Source organism: Theropithecus gelada, chromosome 11, assembly GCF_003255815.1.
Source record: "Theropithecus gelada isolate Dixy chromosome 11, Tgel_1.0, whole genome shotgun sequence".
In the NCBI taxonomy this organism is placed as follows: Eukaryota; Metazoa; Chordata; class Mammalia; order Primates; family Cercopithecidae; genus Theropithecus; species Theropithecus gelada.
The window spans coordinates 47679226-47700968 of record NC_037679.1 but is presented as its reverse complement, the minus strand read 5'-3'; the positions used below and the strand labels follow the sequence as shown (position 1 = coordinate 47700968).

The window sequence follows — 21743 nt, the reverse complement described above, 5'->3', positions numbered from 1 at the left end:
TGTTGGCTGCATAAATATTTTCTTTTGAGAAGTGTCTGTTCATATCCTTTGCCCACTTTTTCATGGGGTTGTTTGATTTTTTTCTTGTAAATTTGTTTAAATTCTTTGTAGATTCTGGATATTAGCCCTTTGTCAGATGGGTAGATTGTAAACATTTTAATTCAAACTGAAGTATTTAGCAAGAACTATACAGCATATGAGATGCCAAAATTTATAAACAAACTTCATTAGTAAGTGGTCTATCAAGCAGATGTCAGCATGTTGGCTGAAGTTGTTACATAATTGAAATGTGCATATCTAATTCATTGTGTATTCTCCAGTTTTGAAAGGTAAGCAGTGTTTGTCCTGACTAGTGGATTCATCTTGTATGGGAGATGCACAAAAAAATTAACAGTTGTATGTTTACTTGGACTGTTTTTGAGGCCAGAAAATTAATTAGACAAGGGGAATATAGCAAATTAGGACTAAAATTAAGTATTACTAATAGAATAAAAACATATGGAATCAATTTTATTTAGGTATGACCACCATAACACGACGGTGTCCCATGTGTTAGATGCTGAAACAAGAGAAAACCAGAATGTTTCCCTGCCATTTTAAGGAAAAAGAGAAAACATCCAAATATCTTACAGTCAGGAGAGTAAGATTTTCAAGGTCAATTGCCACTTTCCACATGACTAGTAATAATTATGCATTATAATAGTTCAGAGCCCAGGATACACTGAGCATAAACGCATGACAGACACATGCTGTGATTGTATGGGTCTGCGGAAGGATTGTGGGAGAAAGGAGAGTAAGATGTGGCTAGAAGTTACTAGTGATCATTATCTCCTGTCCTGTCTACTTTCTCTGCTCCCTTGCTGCAGATACTGTTGCAGGAAGACCCACAGCTGCGTTAACTTAATCAGTATTGATTCATGCTGTCCCTCACTTTTGCTTCTGCTAATTGGCTGTTATTTTTGTTACTGTCATGGAATCCTGAGTGCATTTACCACAGTGGCATGCGAATATTCTCTTCTCTTTCTAATTCCTCATTTCTTCTGTGCATTCCCTCATTGTCAAAGGATTATTTACTCTCCTCTTTATTACCTAGATAGTCTGTGGTGAGTTCCTTCTTTACCCTGCAAGTCACTGCCCTTCCAGCTTTAACCCCTGTCCCAGCTTCAGAGATTTATCTCTAGGCTGAATCTTCTTCAGTGGAGCTGAGTCATAAAGTATCTGGCCTCCTGTAATGAGCTTACTTTTATGGTTATACAACATTTGTTTAACAGCTCAAGATAACATGATATAATTATGTTGCACATTTCTCTAACACTGTAATACTTTATTCTACATACTGTGTCACTTTTACCTTCAATCATACTCTTGATTAACATGTCCATACCATGAATAGCACCCTCTGTTTTCTGCTGCCCATTCCCACTTCTTTCTAGGCTCATTCTTCCTGTCAAATAATGTAAATGGATAGAACCTTTGCTTAACACTTTTTATTTTCTGGAGCAGTATTTCCCAAGCTGAAACGATGCTTTTTCCTAAAAATTCATTTTTTTGCCTTTGAACCGTAAGATGAGATTCACTGTTTTCTTTTTGTTTTTTTTTTTCCTTTTCTTCTTCTTCTTGACAGCCATTTCAGTTCTCTCAAGCAGCATTCACAAACCACACATTAAATGGTTAATTGAGTCTTAAATGCTCAAGTAATGTCCTCTGTTGTTTGGTTTGGGATTGCATTGCTGGGATCCTGTTTTGGCACACAGGTCTTTAATCATGTGGTTTTAATTATGACATTTGTCCCATGACATTTGGGAGTGGATTAGGATACGGAAACCCAGGCCACTTGTTTAGGAGGAAAAAAGATGGTATTTTAAAGCAACCATAGTCAAACAACTTATGTATGTTTGAATACTCAGTTAGCATTCCAAGACAAGAGCTGGATCTTTCTGTTTCTTGCTGTACCCTCAACACCTAACATGCTACCTGTGCACTGTTGGGTCTCTATAAATGTTTGTTAAATGAGAGACTGAGTGAGTGACTCAGCCCTAAATGAAAGTTTAAGCAAATGGCAAAGAAGATTGTTCTTCTGAAGTAGGGTTTGTTTTTATCTTTTGTGTGAATGTGCGTGTGTAATTTATTGGCTTGGATTAATGAGACAGCAAGATATGCATATGAAAAGGGAATATAATCACATAGGAAATTAATAAATTATTTTTCTTAAGGTATGAATTATTACTCATGTATAAAATGAATCACATTAGCCGGGTTAAAGAAGCCAGAATTATCCAGAAAAAAAAAAAAAAAAAAAAAAAACCAGCTCACTTATTGAGTAGTCAATGGGAAATAGATCACAGAGTGAATGAAAACGTGACTCATTCTCCTTCATAAAGTGCCTTACTCGTCATCTCTGCAAAGCTCTGCCAAGGCGCAGGTCACATACTACCACCTACAAAAAGCTGACTTCCCAAATGAAAATAATCTCTATTTGCGGCCCTCTAAATAGATTTCATACGACCCTTGGTAGGACATCACCGTCAATTAAATGAACATTTTGTGCCCTTTTCAAAACCATAAGCTCTTAGGGGACAGGATATTTTTTTTCTTAATTTAATTTTGGAGCCCCACTAAACAATGTCACTTATACCATGCACATATAAATGATGAATAACTATTTGTTGAATAAATTAATGGAAAGATGAATGAATATCTCAGAATTACAATAACATGAGAATAAAATTTATGAAGATAAAAACAGAAATAAACTTGTATGTGTGTATGAGTACATAAGAATTCAAATGCTGAGGGAAAAGTAGGGAAAGAGGGAGAAAAGGGCCAGTTCATCATCAAGAATCTGAAAACCCAAAGTAAAAATGAGTGTATATCATTTGTAATCATCTATTGACTACCCATTATATGAAGTAAACCCTTACATTTGGCCTCATACTAACAGAGATGGAAAACCCTCCAAGGAACTCTTAAGTCTAGTTCCTAGATAGGTGTGTAGTAGAGGGAAAGTCTGGGAGACCGAACTATGATGTGGTAGGAGAGAAAATCTTCTAAAAAATAAGAATAACTGTAGTAAAAAATACCAAGATAGAAATAAAATGTGGAGTTGCAATTATACGTTTAAAAATATATATAATTTGAATTATAATCATTTTCTTGGTTAGCAAGGAAGGGGAAAATACAAGGAATGACTCAGGTTTATGGCAAGGATTTCTCCCTGAAATGGAAGTTTCACCAACTAAAACAAATTAAATCAAGACAAATATTGGAACACTAGAATAGAGAACATATGGGCTAGTTCTCTGAAGGAAATAACCTATAATTGGGAAATGAAAAGAAGGAGGGTTTAATATCTTAAATACAAGGAACAAACATGGAAGGAATGTATTGAACTAGAAACAACAACAAAGAAAGTTGCACCTAGGAAAAAATATGCCAAGAGTGGCGGCTCATGCCTTTTATCCCAGTACCTCGGGGGCTGAGGTGGGAGGATCACTTGAGCCCAGGAGCTTGAGACCAGCCTGGGTAACATAGGAAGACCCCATCTCTACAAATAATTTAAAAATTGGGTGGGCATGGTGGTGTGCACCTGTGGTCTCAGCTACTCAGGAGGTTGAGGCAGGAGGATTGCCTAAGCCCGAGAGTTTGAGGCTGTAGTAAGCCATGATCAAATCACAGCATTCCAACCTGGGTGATGGAGCAAGGCCTGGTCTCAAAATATAAAAATAAAAAATTAACTGAAGTTGTGTTTATTTGACACTATGCATGAGAATAGCTATGTGAAAAGTTAAAAATTTACTTGGTCACATAGGTTATGCCAAGTATCCATAGTAGCATCCTACAAAAACCTTTTTCATATTGTGTTGTGTATAGCAAAGATTAAGATAAATAAATAAAACAGATACATTACATTAAAAGCTTTATTTAGGTTAATACATTACAGGAAACTTTTGCTCTTTACTCTTCCCACAAATGTGATTCCAACAAACTCTAGTAGGTGCATTGATGGATGCAAAGCTTAATATAACTTCGTTGTGTCCTCAGATTGTTTATAGCCTACAAAAGGAAATCAGACATATACATAATACTCTGCATATGGTCCTACAAGTTGTGAATTCAACACAGTTCTAGATACTGGCATGGATGACATCTTAGAATTGATCACACCCAAATACAATTACCTATTTTTGAAAGGAGAGAGAAATCACTAACAATAGGAGAAAAGCTTCACTTTGTAAGTGATGGAGGTAGCATCTGTACAGAGCACACAGCGTAAACTAAGTCAGGAAAGTCCCAAAGTAGAAACTATGTTCAAGGGTCAGTTTGGACAGTTGGATTCCAGTGGAAGTCACATATAAAGAGTTAACATGCTGAGAAGAAAGGGTGAGCATCAGTTTGAGAAAGGGTTTGAATTCCAGGAATGGAGCTTAAAATATAAGCTTGTGTCACATCAGGAGCTATTGGGATAAAATGCTGTAAGAAAGATGTGGGTGACAATCAAAGCAGAGGTGTGGGAAAACTAATTCGGTGTTGGTATGGCAAGATGTATGGGAATGGTTAACTAAAGAAATGGAGTCCACTTACCAGGCCAGTCTTCAAATAAGATGTGAGAGAGAATGACAACAGAATTAGCATCAGGGCCAGGAAATAAGAAAGCATAGACCATTTGAAGACATTGCAGTAAAAGAATCAACAAATCCTAGTTACTAATGGGATGTGAGTTTTGTCATTACAGGCAGAAATCAAGAATGATTTGGAGACTGTGGGACTTACCAGAGTGTGTCCCACTCTGTTATTAACAGGAAATGTGAAATCAGGTGAAGAAGCTGTTGGTAAATATTATTGAAACTGACCAGTGGCCAAATATGTTAGACTGGAACTTCAGATAACAGTCAGGCCTGGAAAGAAGAGATTTGCAATTTGAGAGTTATCTGCAAAGAATTTTATTTGAGACCTTGAAAGAAAAATTGCTTCGTCACAGAAATGGCCTAGTATAGTCGATAGTAAATAGCATGGGTTTGATTGTGGAGAGGTTCACCAAAGAAATACAAACAAAATTTCCTGTATATCTGAGCTAAGGGGGAAGAAAATAAATCTTAGAATTGGAATAAAGGACAATTTCAAGTCAAGCTTGGAAATTTAGGCCTCAAGGCTTGGGAATGGTTGATTACCAAATGGCAAGATCTGTGATTCTTTGCCAGATATTTCCTAAGACTTTTCCAAAGCTTTGGAAGTTTGGTTTCTGTAGATAGACTGTAAAGCAGATGATTAGAAGGGATTAGATTTGGATTCAAGCCTTGACTCTTTGGTGTATAATACTAGATGAGTTTATATCAGTTACCAGTTCATGTCTTTTAAACCTTGGTTTTTCATGTGTAATGAGGGTTAATGATAAATTTTCTCTTCTTATTTCACAAGGGTTCTTGCAAGACCCAGGTTGTCATTATAAAAATTTGTAGTTTTGTTCTATGGGAAAACAGGTGTCAGTCTTTAAGTTTATTTTCTTTGCTAAGTGACCCAGGGACAAAATCAAAAATAGATTTCCAATCTTCTCTACATATAATTATCTTGCTCTCGCTCTTTTTTTTTTTTTTTTTTTTTTTGAGAGAGAGAGAGTCTTGCTCTGTAGCCCAGGCTGGAGTGCAGTGGTGTGATCTCAGCTCACTGCAACCTCCGCCTCCTGGGTTGAAAGGGGTTTTTGTGCCTCAGCCCCTCGAGTACCTGGGACTACAGGTGTGCACTACCACACCCAGCTAATTTTTGTATTTTTAGTAGAGACAGGGTTTCACCATGTTGGCCAGGCTGGGCTCAAACTCCTGACTTCAGGTGATCTGCCTACCTCAGCCTCCCAAAGTGCTGGGATTACAGGCGTGAGTCACCATGCCCGTCCTACATTTAATTCTCTACATTCAGCTTTGTGTTTCAAGTTATTTATACCTTTAAAAAATACATTCTTTTGCTTTTTGTGATTCCCTTTTGCTTTCTAACCATGCTTTTAAAATATTTTCTATATATTTTGGATTTCTGAAGTTTTATCTTAGTTTCTGTTAATTTTTGTTCTAGATTTAATTTTGATTTCCTAAATACAGGTTGTCTAGCTTCTAGAGTTCTCTGTTAAATTGTTGTATAAGACAGTTTTTAATATATTACAATTAGGCAGACTGGGAAAACATTGCAATTCTTCTTACTCACACTATGGAATTTTATGGCTAATCTGTGTAATGATCTCAATACTTTAAAAACAGTGATCTGTGACGCTGGGTTGATAAACAAGGACAAAAGTAGTGAAAGAGATTGAGCAGAGAAGACGAGAAATGCAAAACACATTTATTTAGAGACTGTGATTGAAGATGGGATGATGATACCATCTAAATATATTTTTTTAAGTAGAGAAGAAATACAAATACTTTACTGGAAAGTTGAAACATCTGAAACCTAGTAGATTAACACAAGTACTGAAGAACTAAAACAAAATATGGCTTTCATGCTTCAACAAGTACAATAAGCCACACTGAGGCCAAATGAACCTTCCACAGAAGCTTTGTGGGATGTGGTGCCAAGATTTCAGTCTTTCTTTTTTTGGCTGGAAGTGTTGGATGAAGTCTTTCTGCTGCTGTTTCCTCAGCTGGGAGAAATGATTGCTAGAACCTAACTAGATAGTCAAGATACTAGAGTGGCTCAGTGGCCATGTGAGGCTATTACTTGTTGGTGGCCACTGACCAGCTTCTCCACCTGTCCTAGAGATCTCTTTCATGCTACGCCATCTATCTCCACTTCTCTGGTCTCCACTCTCCAGACACTTCTTTGTTCATCAATCCTTCTCCCTTCACCCCCATCTACTACCTTTTATAGTCTTGCTGGAGAAATTCAAAGCTAACTAGGTTGATAATTGTATTACCACAAACTGAGATCATTGGTAGAATGCCAGGAGGTATGAAAGTTACAGAGTGAAATATTTATTGAGTATCTGTTAAGTGCCAGGCATTGTTATAAGAGTGGAGGTACAGCGGTAAAAGAGATGGAGAAGCTCCCTGCCCTCATGGAGCTTACATTTTAATGGGAGGACATAGATAATAAACAATAAGTAAGATTGTTCATATAATGTGTTACCAGGGAGATCATAGAAAATGACTGATCACTGCATCTAAGAAAACATTTATCAAGTTCTTTTATGCTATGTAAGTGAAGCATACATTGTAAATCTGTTACTCATTCTGTGGTCATACATGATTTCAGCTACTGAGATTTTTAAAAAGGCAGAAGGCAGATACACCATAATCTCTCTTTTTGTTTCCTTCCTTTCTAGGCTGGTAACAGTTCATGTTTGCTTCATAAATGAAGCAGCTTTAAACAAATTCATATTCTGTCTGGAGTGACAGACCACATCTTTATCTGTTCTTGCTACCCATGACTTTATATGGATGATTCAGAAATTGGAACAGAATGTTTTACTGTGAAACTGGCACTGAATTAATCATCTATAAAGAAGAACTTGCATGGAGCAGGACTCTATTTTAAGGACCTGCAGGACTTGGGTCTCATTTAGAACTTGCAGCTGATGTTGGAAGAGAAAGCACGTGTCTCAGACTGCATGCACCATTTGCATGGCTCCAGAAATGTCTAAATGCTGACAAAACACCTAGCTTTATTCTTCAGATACAAACTGCAGCCTGTAGTCATCCTGGTCTTCGCAAGTAGATTTCAGCTTAGATAGTAGGGGTAACAATTTTTCTCAAAGGGATCTAGAAAAAAATGTTTAAAACTCACTAGTGTCAGCCACTGTACAGTGTGGAAAGCAGTGGGAACTGTGATTGGAGTTGGCAGCATGTCAGCTTTTATAGTTACTGATTTGTGATATGGGTCTGATTTTGATCTCTTCCTGATGTAAACCATGCTCACCTATATCCCACTAAACAAATGCAAATGGTTGCCCGGTTCCATTTATGCAAAGGAGCCAGTACTGAATTATGCCTTGGCAAAGGGGAGACTCTCCGAAAGAGTCATCGCAGGAAGAAGTTAAGAACACTGAACATCAGAATAGTCTGCTGAGGAGGACATCGGCATCCTGGGAAAGTCTGCCTTTTCCCTTGACCACTATGGGATGTATAAATCGTGTTTGCAAAATATGTTATGATGTGTTTATACTCTAAAACTATTACAGAGCTATGTAAAGGGACTTAGGAGAAAATGCTGAATGTAAGATGGTCCCATTTCAATTTCCACTATGGGAGAGAATAAAAATAAATTATGACATTTAGTATCTAACATTAGAAAACCAAGCCCACATGCTAATATGGGTGTTGAAAACTAGGTTACTTGGAATGCAAGGAATCAGGAAACTTTAGTTATTTATAGTATAATCACCATTATCAGTTTAAAGGATCCATTTATTTAAAATCAGGCACTCTATATTCATTAAGCTTTTTGAATTAAAAATAAAAAGAAAGCTTTATGTAGTTATGCATGTCAGTTTGCTATTTAAAATGTGTGACAGTGTTTGTCATATTAAGAGTGAATTTGGCAGGAATTCCCAAGATGGACATTGTGCTTTTAAACTAGAACTTGTAAGACATTATGTGAATATCCCTAGCCAGTTTTTTTAATAATCAAGAAAACGTCCGAGTAAAGTTAAAGAACGATTTCTTGTGGTTTATTTTGATGAAACTTCTTTTAACATGTCTTGAATGTACACATAAAGGAATCCAAAGCTTTCCATTCTAACTTAATCTTTGTGATAACATTATTGCCATGTTCTACAACCATAAGATGACAGTTTTCAATGTAGTGACACAAAAGGGCATGAAAACTAACTGCTAGCTTTCCTTTCATTTCAAAAGTCCAAGAATTTCTAGTATATTTAGATTTTAGCTTCTGTTCAAAGCTAATCCAGATGCAACTCCAGTAAGTGGCCTTTGCTCTTTTTTGTACCAAAGAGCCCAGATGATTCTTACAGTCCCTTTCTTCTCTAACATGCTGTGGTTCCTTAAATATGAGTAATTTCTCTAAGATGTAACCCAGGTGCTTTGAGAAGCTGCATTAAGGTGTTCAGGCCCTCAGATATCCCATGGTACACTTGATTAGTAATAAAACCAGAGATCAGTTTAATTGCTGATAGGTCCTGTCTCGGTGTGTGGCATTGATTGTTTTCAGGAAAATAGATAGAGATTAATATGAGTTATGTGTGTAGGTCGTGTATAGATTGAGAAGATAGATACTTCTCAATCTAGTAGTTTGATTTATTTAACCAGTGGTTTCAGTTTGCTTGAGCATATGAAAATGCTGCTTAATGTGCTTAAGAGTATAATAAATGTACTTTTGTCCTCAAACCTAGTAGCTGGATTTTAACACTCATGGACATGGTCTTAATCAATGGAGTTAAATAAACAAATTCAGCAAGTTATTAAATCTGACATGGTAGGAGAGGGGAGATGTGTCCTGCTTATTAAATGTATTGGTCCATTGAAAGTTACATGGATTGCCAATTTTTAAAACACTAAAGTTGAATAAAATGCATGAACAATAGAAAAATGCTGAACGTTATTTTGAATGCTAGCTGCTTGGACATTAACTGTGTCATTTCTGCTTTGAGATAAAAATATATATTTATCTTTGCTTATTTTATCCCAGGTGTGTTCTGAATATCCTTCTTCATAAATCATGGAAAACTCACTGCTGACATAGTAAACCATGAAATCGCCTTTTCAGTTGGTGCCATGTATCTGATAGTTCCATCTTACAAGGTTTCAAAATTACCTTTTAAAATGATCTCAGAAGTCTGCAGATTTTCAATGATACTGAAAGCTTCGCACCTCTTTGGTAGAAACCAAGTCTATTTAAAAAACGGCTTGATGATAAATGGTGCCTCCTGAGTGATAATGAAGTGTTGCTGGATATTGTGTTATAATTTAATACGCTTACCACACTGCCACCCTGTAATGAGTCAGAGACAAATTGATTTTTCTTCAATACAATAATAGAACAAGTAGCCTATTCTCTTAAAAAGTATGTGAAAAAATGAAAATTATGAAAAATTATGCATACCTAATGAATTATTGGTTTTAGTAAGAAATAAATACATTTCATTGAACTTTAAAGTACTTTGGAGAAACTTTGGGTCCCGTTTTGCTACTCTAATTCAACTGAAGTTATAAATAAAGAGAGAAATTCATTCAGAAATCATGGATATTTAAAAATGTTTTACTGCAGCCAAGTTTTCATTTCAAAATGTAATTCCAGTTTGGAGCTTTTAGGCATTCTGTATATTTAAAAAGTATATTCTTCAAAAATGCATTTTGGCCTGGTGGGATGGATGTTGCAAAAGATCATCCAGAGCCTCCAGTGTGTCATTAACTGATACGGTAAATCACCTCTCCTCTTTGGATCTCAATTTTTTATTTATCTATATGGTAAACTCAGAGATCACTCCTTAGGGGTGAGTCCTATTGCAATATGACTGACAAAGAAGATAAAATAGCATTGAAACTAACCCATAGAAAATATCTAATTCTGGACTCTGTGAATAAGTATCTTGACCATAAAAAGTCATTGCTGTTCTTGTTTCTAATGTAAATAGTGTCCATTAGTAAAAGTGAAATTCAGTCTCAAGTAGGGTGAATTGGATCACCATTTACACAAGAGATGGCTTTTTCCTTTGCTTAAATAAACATTTTGGATCACCTCCAAAGAATGAAAACCAGTAGTACATTTTAGTCATATTAGTCAGGATGAGAAACTGTAAGATGTGTGTAACATTTGGAAATGCACCAAAGTGAGCGTTTAAATCTTTTCATTTTATTGAAAACTAAGAGCAGAAAATGTAAAATGCTCATGAAGTTTTTGAATGCCAAAAGATATTTTAGAACCAATTTATAACGGAGTAATTCATTAATTACACTTTAAAATTGGAAAGTGGGATAAGAATTCTAAAGTAAACCAGCTTATCTTTGAAACAATATTATTTTGAAATTGGCTTTAAAATAAAACCATTCAGGTTGAAATTCTAATTAGTTCATTTGTGGAATTTGATCACACAATTCATAGTGTTGCTGCTTTCCATTAACTAGTCTTGAAATGCCTTTGTTTGTAAAAATAAAATAATGGTACTTTCATTTTATAACAAGGTGTTTTTTTTAAGAAATAATCCATGCTAAAATGGATATTCGTGATCCTGAAATGTTTACTAAGCATTGTAAATTTATTTATAACTGCCATCTCCAACTACATCCTTATGATGTTTTTAACAATAAAATTAAAACAATTGTTTAAACTAAAAACCACACCGTTTTCCAGTACTTGATCTCTGAGCTACAAGACTCGCTAAATATAATTTTCCAATCAAAATATTTTACTCTCCTATATTCTAAGGATTAATATGTGATTATAGTGTCCACTTGCCACCATTTTTTTAATCAATGGACTTGAAAAGTATTAATTTAGATGGATGCACAGATATACCCTTAGTTCAGTCATAGATTGGAGTTTGCATATAATAATGTAAATGTATGTCAACACTATTCTAAATAGTTTTATTATGACTGAAATTTAATTAAATAAAAAAGATTGTAAAATGTGATGTGTATGTGTATATACTGTATGTGTACTTTTTAAAATAGGTGTATGTCCCAACCCTTTTTTATACAGGTTTGAATTTAAATTTACATTATATATACATATACTTTATTGTTCTAAATAAAGAATTTTATGCACTCTCATAAATTTGCCCTGTCATTTTATATCTTAAGTTTATCACATATGTTTACAACATGATTGAGCATTTATTAAACTACAGTCAAAATTTTCTGTGGAAACTTTTGTCATTAATCTAGATTTTGTTGAAATATGGACACAAGGAGATATGAAATCATTTAAATTCAATAAATATTTATTGATTACTAAGATAAGTAATCAAGGAAAATAAAAAATGAATTAACACGATGTTTGCTTTCAAGAGGTTTATAACTTGGTTGGGGAAAAGAAATGCAATAGATATATAGAAAAACACTATAATAGATATAGCTTAGGGCATGCAGGAAGGAAAAATGGATACAGAATGAGGAGGACTGTGGAGGAGCTGATGTTTGGACTAGTACTTAGAAGGATGAGACAAATTTTTATAGTGAGAATTATGCCCAGTCAGAGCAGCATTTTCCATAGAAAGAAGTTATAAAATTTCTAATATTATTTTATCAAACAGGTATGTCCTTAACACACACCGTATAAAAAGACATATGCAGAGATAAGACCAGAGCCTTCAGTGTAACAACAGGGAGTGCAGACACTATTCTTAGGGTCCCTGAGAAGCCTAGACTCCTTTGCTTTTTTCTGAGAAGAGGAATGACAAGATCAAAACCCACTACAGCTTCTGTGATTTAGGCAGTAGATAATCATCCTGCTTAACCGCTGCATGCTATTTGACTCTCAAGCACATACCCCTGCTATATGACACCACACTTATCACCCACCATTTCTTTTCAGAATTTCCTGATTCTCCTCTGTTTACATTTTATATTGCCAACTTCGACCAATATATGACTAGATGATTAGAATAGCCTCCTAACTGATCACATGATTCTACTTTCACCCGTTTTCAACCAGTTCATCACATTATAGTGAATAATAGGGAGACATCTGGTTGGGGTGTGTGTGTGTGTGTTTGTGTGTGTGTGTGTGTGTGTGTGTGTTTCTGGCTAAAACACTTCGATGGCTTCTCACTATTTTTGAGATAAAACCCAAACTCTTCAACACGGCCTGCAAGGCTCAACTTGAGCCACCTCATCTTTTTTTTTTTTTTTTTTTTTTTGATTGCTCGTTGTTGTCTTTAATGCATAAACAACATGAAGGTTGGGTCCATAAATACTGATATAATTGCAGTCCTCAAATGTAGTGCAAATGATAATTAGTGGAATTGAAACAAAATGTGATCTAAATGGCTATCACCTACTGCACTGAGAAGTTATTTTTTAAGATTATTGTTATGGACAATTATAGACAATTTGAAATACATGCAAAAGTCGGCAAGATAGTCTAATAAATTCATGTAACCATAACCCTACTTCAACCTTACTCAACTCCTAAATAATCTTGTTTTATCTAAACTCCCTATCCACTCCCCGTTTCATATCATTTTCAGGAAAGTACTTAAATGTATTTGACCTGGAAATATTTCTATGTATATCTCTAATTGTTAACTTTTAGAAAGCATAACCCTGGTACCCTTGTTATACCTAAGAAAAGTTATTAATAATTTCTTAATATCAAAGAGCCAACAAGTATTTATATTTTAACTTTCTCATACTGTACACTGCAGTATTGCACTAGAGTAGGGTATAAAATAGAGTTAAAAGTCCCCCTTGAACATTAAAGTTAGTTTCCCTGGAGATAAATACTGCTAATTATTCCTCATTAACTTCTGGGATTTTTTGGCATGTACAAACTATGTATGTATCTATATGCAATACTAGTCTCTGACCTTATCTCTCATTTATTAGGAGAACGTGGAACACTACATTAGCCTAGATAAATCTTTACCCACTGCACCCTAATAACCAGGAAATTATAGATAGGCATTATGATTGTAATATAATGTGTGCCCTTTGGAATTTCAGTACTCAGCAAAATCTAACATACTATCAGAACTTTTTTTTTAATTGCCTAACTCAAAATTAAAATGAAGCTCTCTTTCAAGGACATATCAGCCTCAGAAGCACTCTCAATTGGTGGCTCTGTTCCTCCTACAGGTGTTACTGGATCTGGAGGTGGGTTCCCTGCTCCTCATTGCAGCTTCTGGGTCATTCTTTTCTCATCCTTAGACCCTTGTAGATTAGAATCTCCTGCTATCATATTATATACCCACTGCCACTCATTTTTGCTTTCATGTAGTAACTCCCAGGTTTTTACACCTGGTTTCTTGATGGGTTTAGCACCTGGATGGATCATTGTCACTGGATTCATTTGTATAATACTATTCTTTTAATTATTGAGGATTATAATATAACCATAAATGGGCCTTTAAACATCCTGCACTTTCAGGTTATTGAACTTCTGTCCTCCTGGGAAACGTGCCTTCAACACTATTCTAACCGATCAGTCTCATGGTCTTCCTATACACCTTGTTGTTGCCATTGACTGCATCCCATTTTTATATCAACTGCATTCATTCCATCTCTGAGCACGACTTTGTATCTTTCCAGTTTACTCCCTCATATACCCCAATCCTAACAATCCTTTAACTCACTGGACCTGTCAACCTATTGATTCTACCATTTTTTTTTTTTTACTACTGTCAACCTCTGATGCCCTCTCTTCTCTTCCTAGGTAGTTATTAAAATCTGTGGTCCAGCATTATCATTGTCCTCCTGCATACACCTTCTTCACCGCTGGTCCCTCTCACTTTCTAATATTTGTTTGGTAAACCACAGCCTGGCTCACATCCCATTCTCTACTCACCCTTTGTCTATACTTTTACGGCTAACATGGCTAGAGCACAATGCACCTTCAGGTCTACTGGTCTCTCTGTAAATTCCTTCCCATGAACTTCAAGCAGGCACTCTATTTCCCTAGACCATTTGCTTTTCTATTCTCAAAACAGACTATTTAATACATTATTTTCTCTTCCAAAACACTCACCTTGTTCCCCATTCTCACTCTTAGCTTATCTTGACTGCTACGGCACCTTGAATATTGAAGGAAAAAAAAAAAAGATAACTTTCAAAGACTCCTAGAAGCTAGAGGCTGATTTTCTGAAGCTTACATTTCAAAAACTCTAACCTATCCAGGTTATTTATAACTTCCAGGAGGGGGCCTAGGAATGTGTTCACATCGTGATATGTTTTTGTAAAATTTGCAGCGACTTTCATTTATCAGTGGCTGTTCTGGTGTGGGAATGGCTTTCAGTGACACTTCTACTAATCATGGCACCAGCTCACCAGGGCATCATGACACAAAGGTGTGTGGCCAGAGGCTGTATCATGATGTGAACGTGTCCTGTAGACCTGGCACCAAAAGTATGTGCGTAATGGAGGAGAAACAAGGTTTGAAATGAATGAACTCAGCAGCCCACTGTGGAAAATTCTCACAATCATAACAGTCCCCTGATGGGTGAAATTCTAAGTAGGAACTCAGCTTTTATTAGTGCTTGACCAAAACAGAAATTTTCTCCTGTCAGGAAAATAGTAATGTAGAGTATACAATTATAAACAACCCATAAAAAACCTTTTTTTGGTTGTTAATAATGAAGAAACACAATAGAATTTAACAAAACTGCTGTAGTTATAAAGCTAGAAAATATGTATGTCAGGTCACATGTTTTATGCTCCTAAAAGTACATTGGAAGCATAAAACATGTGACCTCACATACATATTTTGACAAATGCATAATATCATGTATCCTCCATTATATTATCATACATAATTATTTAAATACCCTTTTAAAAAATCCCTTGTTCTTCATGTATTCAGTGATTCTCCCCTCTCCCTGAATTTCAATGAACCACTGATGTTTTAACTGTCTTTTACCTTTTACAGATTGTCACATAATTAAAATCCTACAGTACGAACCTTTCCAGGCTGGCTTCTGTCACTTAACAACATGCATTTAAGATTCATCGATGTAGTTTGTGCCTTGATAGCTCATTTCTTTTTGTCAATGAATAATGTGTCATTGTAAGGATGTATCACAGTTTGTTTATCAATTCACCTAAAAGAAAAGACATCTTGGTTGCTTTCACTTTTTGACAATTATTAGTAAAGCTACTGTAAACATTAGTGTGCAACCTTTTGTGTGAACATGTTTTCAATTCCTTTTGGTAATACCTAGAAGCACCATTGCCAGATTATATGGTAAGACTATGTTTAGATTTATAAGAAATTACCAAACTGTCTTCCCAAGTGGCTTTACTATTTTGCATTTCCAGTAGCTATAAGTGAGAGTTCCCACTGTCCTTCATCTTGGCTAGCAATTGCTATTGTCAGTTTTTTGGATTTTAGCCATTCTAATAGGAGGGTAATGTTATATCATTATTGTTTCAATTTGCAAGTCCCTAATGACAAATGATGTTGAGCATCTTTTCATATGCTTATTTGCCATCTGTGTATCCTGTTTGATGAGATTTCTGTCCAAATCTTTTGTCCATTTTTAAATTGGGTTGTTCTTTTACTTATTGTTGGTTTTAAGAGTTCTTTGTATATTTTTATACAAGTTCATTGGTAGGTATGTGTTTTGCACATATTTTATTCCAGTCTATGGTTTGTCTTTTCATTCTCCTGTTTTTCACAGACCAGCTGCAAGCATTTTTTTAAAACGTTTAAGAACAGAGTGTATATCTTGATTGATTTATTCCCTAATCTCACAGAGAAAAAGCAGTCTGCACCCTACCTGAAGTTGATTACTTTGATATTTTGCACCTATCATATTTTCTTTGCAAGTTTCTCTTTTTGATGGAGTATTTTAAATACATGCAAACTTCGATCTTTAAGAGTTTTCATGTAGCGAAATGTTCTTTCATTATAAGACCTTGCAACATAATTAACAATGTTCTAATTACTTCTAAAATATCTTTTAATCTTCATTTCTTATTTTTTTAGAGACAGAGTTTCATTGTCACCTAGACGAGAACTATATTTTTAAAGACTTAAAAGGCTCCAACACATGAGAAGTAAAAGGTTGGTGGAATTCATGTACATTTAACTCCCATTTTAAAAGTTCCTTTAAAATGTTTTATAAAACAAATATGAAATTATGAGCTCCTGATTCAAACATATGAAATGAGTGCAAAGGATCTCTTTCTGACATCTTTGTATTTATTTTGCTAAAGAACTGAGAGAATATTTAAATACAAAATAAACTGATATGAAACAAAAATCAATATAAATAATTGAGAAAATAAATTTAAATTATTCTAACTTTGAGAAGCAAACTGTAACAAAAAGTATCACATCAAAAGCAGTAATTTGTTAACAGGGAAAGATAACTTTCCAATAGTAGTTATAAATAAGCCCTTTGATTGCCCTGCAATCAAATTAATAAAGAAAGTGGGTCACTGGAACACAATGGCAAATGATTTTAAGTTTTTGCTGATTTAATATAAAATACTACATTGATGAAAATAACTTAAAACACAATACATCTTCACAACAAGGGTATCAGACATAAACAGGTTAATGAATGTCATCAATTTTTAAAATATTTAAAATTAACTGCAGCAAAAGAAAAATGTAAAATGTCCTCAAATCTTACAGAGCTCATGTATAAGAAAAATCTTTACAGAGTTTTTCCCAAATTTGACAGTTCTACAAATTTACACAATATTGTCAAAATGAGCCGTAAAGATGAAAGAAACCTTCTACATTACCGATAGTAAAAACATAAGTAAATAAAATTGATCAATCATATCAATCATGGTAGTGTGATTGTGGTAGGAATGCTAAATTATTTCCATAAAACATATTTGCTTATTTCTATACGAAGAAGTGATAAAAATGTATATAATCACAAAAGGGAAAATAATTGTTATAGGTATATGTCTGGCAGTTAACGAATCAAAATACTATTTTTAAAATTATCATAAAGTTTGTGTTTGTCAACCTCTTATAACTCACAGTTTTTATTATATCCTTTCCTTCTTAAAATATTTGTTTTCCTACCTACCTCTATATTCATAATATCTCTATTATTTTTCTTAAAGAACCCACTAAACGTATCAGTTTTGAGTCCCCCAAAAAACTGGATCCACTAAAATGGATTATTAAATCTTGGCTATTGCAAATAGTGCTGCAATAAACATGGGAGTATATATATCTCTTCAATATAGTGATTTGCTTTCTTTTGGGTACATACCTAGCAGTGGGATTTCTAGATCATATATGTTATTAATTTACATTCCCACCAACAGTGTACAATGGTTCCCTTTTCCCCACAACCTCACCAGCATTTATTATTGCCTGTCTTTTGGATACAAGCCATTTTAACTGGGAGGAGATGATAGATATCTCACTGTAGTTTTGATTTGCATTTCTCTGATGATCAGTGATGTTGAGCACCTTTTCATATGCCTGTTTGCCATTTGTATGTCCTCTTTTGAGAAATGTCCATTCATATATTTTGCCCAGTTTTAAATCAAATTATTAAATGTTTTCCCATTGAGTTGTTGAGTGCCTTATATATTCTGTTTTTTAATCCCTTGTCAGAAAAGTAGTTTGCAAATATTTTCTCTCACTCTGTGGATTGTCTCTTCACTTTGTTGATTGCTTGTTTCTTTTCCTGTGCAGAAGTTTTTTAACTTGATGTGATCCCACTTGTTCATTTTTGCTTTGATTTCCTGTGCTTAAGGAGTATTACTCAAGAAATCTTTACCCACTCCAAAATCCTGGAAGGTTTCTCCAATATTTTCTTCGAGTAGGTTCATGGTTTGAGGTCTTAGATTTGTCTTTAATCCATTTTGATTTGATTTTTGTATATTATGAGAGATAGGGGTCTAGTTTCATTGTTCTCCATATAGATGTCATTTTCCCAGCACCTTTACAGACACTGTCTTTTCCTCAATGTATGTTCTTGCTTTGTTGAAAATGAGTTTACTACAGATGTATGGATTTGTTTCTTGGCCCTGTATTCTGTTCCATTGGTCTTTGTGACTGTTTTTATGCCAGTATCATGCTGTTTGGTTACTATAGCTCTGTAGTTTAATTTGAAGCCAGGTAACGTGATTACTCCAGTTTTGTTCTTTTTGTTTGTGACAGCTTTGGCTATTCTGGGTCTTTTGTGGTTCCCTATAAGTTTTAGGATTCTTTTTTCTATTTCTGTGGAGAATGTCGTTGGTATTTTCATAGGGATTGCATTGACTCTGTAGCTTGCTTTAGGTAGTATGAACATTTTAGCAATAGCAATTCTTCCAATACATAATATGAAATGTCTTTCTATTATTTTTGTGTGTCTTCTTCAATTTCTTGCATCAATGTTTCTTGTAGATTTTATTGTAGAGATCTTTCTCTTCTTTAGTTAATTCCTAAGATTTGTATTTTATTTTCATCTGTTGTCGGATTAAATAGGATTGAATAGGATTGCTTTCTTAATTTCTTTTTTAGATTGTTCACTGTTGGCCTATAGAAATGCCACTGATTTGGGGATGTTGATTTTGTAACCTGCAACTTTGTTGACTTTGTTTATTAGTTCTAATGGTTATCTTGTGGAGTCTTTAGGATTTTCCAAATATAAGATCATATCATCAGCAAACAAGGATAATTTGACTTATTCTTTTCCAATTTGGATGCCCTTTATATCCATCTTTTGTCTGATTGCTCAAGCTAGGACTTCCAGTACTGTTGGGTAACAGTGGTGACAGTGGACATCCTTGTCGTGTTTTATATGTTAGAAGAAATGCTTTCAGTTTTTCCTCATTTAGTAAAATACTAGCTGTGGGTCTGTCATACATGGCTTTTCATATGTTGAAGTATGCTCCTTTTAAGGCCAGTTTTTTGAGGATTTTGTTATGAAAGGAAGTTAACTTAGCAAATGCATTTCCCGGCATCAATTGAAATGATCATATGGTTTTTATCCTTCATTCTGTTGATATGATGTGTCACACCGATTGATTTGTGTATGTTGAACCATCCTTGCATGCCTGGGATAAATCCCACTTGGTCGTGATGAATGATATTTTTAATATGTTGATAAATTCAGTTTGCCAGATTTTGTTGAGGATTTTTGCATCATCATTCATCAGGGATATTCTTCTGTATACGGTTTTCCTTTTGTGTGTGTGCCTTTGTTTAGTTTTGGTATAAGGGTGGTACCAGCCTTGTAAAATGAGTTTTGAATTATTTCCTCCTCTTCTATTTTTCAAAATAGTTTGAGTCGGATTGGTATTAGCTCTTCTTTAAATGTTTGGTAGAATTCAGCAGTGAAGCCATTAGGTCCCAGGCTTCTCTTGCTGGGAGATTTTTTTATTACAGTTTAAATCTTGTTACATGTTATTGGCCTGTTCATGTTTTGGATTTCTTTATGGTTCAATCTTAGTAGACTGTGTCTGGAAATTTACCCATTTCTTCTAGATTTGTCAATTTTGGGCATATAGTTGCTCACAGTAGCTATTAATGATCCTTTGAATTTCTATGATATCAGTTGTAATGTCTCCTTTTTCATCTATTATTTTATTTATTTAGTTCTTCTCTTTTTTTTTTTTTTTTTTTTTTTTGAGACGGAGTCTTGCTCTGTCGCCCAGGCTGGAGTACAGTGGCCGGATCTCAGCTCACTGCAAGCTCCGCCTCCCGGGTTTATGCCATTCTCCTGCCTCAGCCTCCCGAGTAGCTGGGACTACAGGCGCCCGCCACCTCGCCCGGCTAGTTTTTTGTATTTTTTAGTAGAGAAGGGGTTTCACCGTGTTAGCCAGGATGGTCTCGATCTCCTGACCTCGTGATCCGCCCGTGTCGGCCTCCCAAAGTGCTGGGATTACAGGCTTGAGCCACCGTGCCCGGCCTTCTCTCTTTTTTTTAATCTGGCTAAAGATTTGTCAGTTTTGTTTATCTTTTCAAAAAAACCCACTTTTCATTTCAATGATCTTTTGTATTGCTCTTGACATTTCAATTTCATTTATTTCTGCTCCTACTTTTATGATTTCTCTTCTTCTACTTATTTTGGGTTTGTTTTGCTCTTCTTTTCCAATTCTTTAAGATTCATTCTTAGATTATTTATTTGAAGGTTTTCTTCTTTTTTGATGTAAGCACTTATAACTATAAACTTCCCTCTTACTACTGCTTTTGCTGTATCCCATAGGTTTTGGTATGTTGCGTTTCCTTATCGTTTGCTTCAAGAAATTTTTTTATTTACTTCTTAATTTCTTCATTGACCCACTGATCATTCAGGAGCACATTGTTTAATTTCCATGTGCTTGTACAGTTTCCAAAATTCCTCTTGTTATTGATTTCTAGTTTTATTCCAGTGTGGTCAGAGAAGATGCTTGATATTATTTCAATTTTTAAACTCTTTTAAGACTTATTTTGTGACCTAACATATTGTGTATTTTTGAGAATGATCTGTGTGCTAAGAAAAATATGTATTCTGCAGCTGTTGGATAAGATTTTCTGTAAGTATCTATTAGGTTTATTTGTTCTATAGTGCAGATTAAGTCCAACATTTTCTTGATTTTCTGTCTCAGAGCTCTATCCAATGCTGAAAGGGGGATGTTGAAATCTCCACCTATTATTGTATTGGAGCCTATTTCTCTCTTTAGCTCTTATAATATTTGCTTTATATATCTGGGTGCTCCAGTATTGTGTGCATATGTATTTACAACTGTCATATCCTTTGATGGATTGCCCCCTTTATTATTCTATAATGACCTTCTTTGTCTTTTCTTACCATTGTTGTCTTGAAATCCGTTTTGTCTGATGTAAGTATAGCTACTTCTTCTGCCCTTTATCGGTTTCCACGGTCATGGAATATCTACTTACATTCCTTTAATTTCGGTCAATATGTATCTTTATAGGTGGAGTGTGTTTATCATAGGAAACAGATCATTTGGTCTGTTTTCTTTTTATCCATTCAGCCACTCTATTTTTTAAAATCTATTTAGTCACTCTATTTTTTATTATTGGAGAGTTTAGTCCATTTACACTCTATGTTATTATTGATAAGTAAGAACTTACTCCTGTCATTTTGTTGTTTTCTGATCTTCTCTTACTTCTTTCCTTCCTTTCTGTCTTCCTTTTGTTGAAGGTGATTTTCTCTGTTGGTATAATTTAATTTCTTCCTTTTT

General features: G+C 34.8%; 1 protein-coding gene across 2 annotated transcripts in view; it reads left to right on the top strand.

Annotated features, from left to right (window-relative positions):
* KITLG (KIT ligand) overlaps positions 1-11708 on the top strand; it is an 88708-nt gene extending 77000 nt beyond the window's left edge. For both annotated transcript variants that reach the window (XM_025403396.1, XM_025403395.1), the window contains one exon: positions 7304-11708. The gene's annotated coding sequence lies outside the window, so the exon portion shown is untranslated. The remainder of the gene's footprint in view (positions 1-7303) is intronic.
* Positions 11709-21743: the final 10035 nt, after the last annotated feature.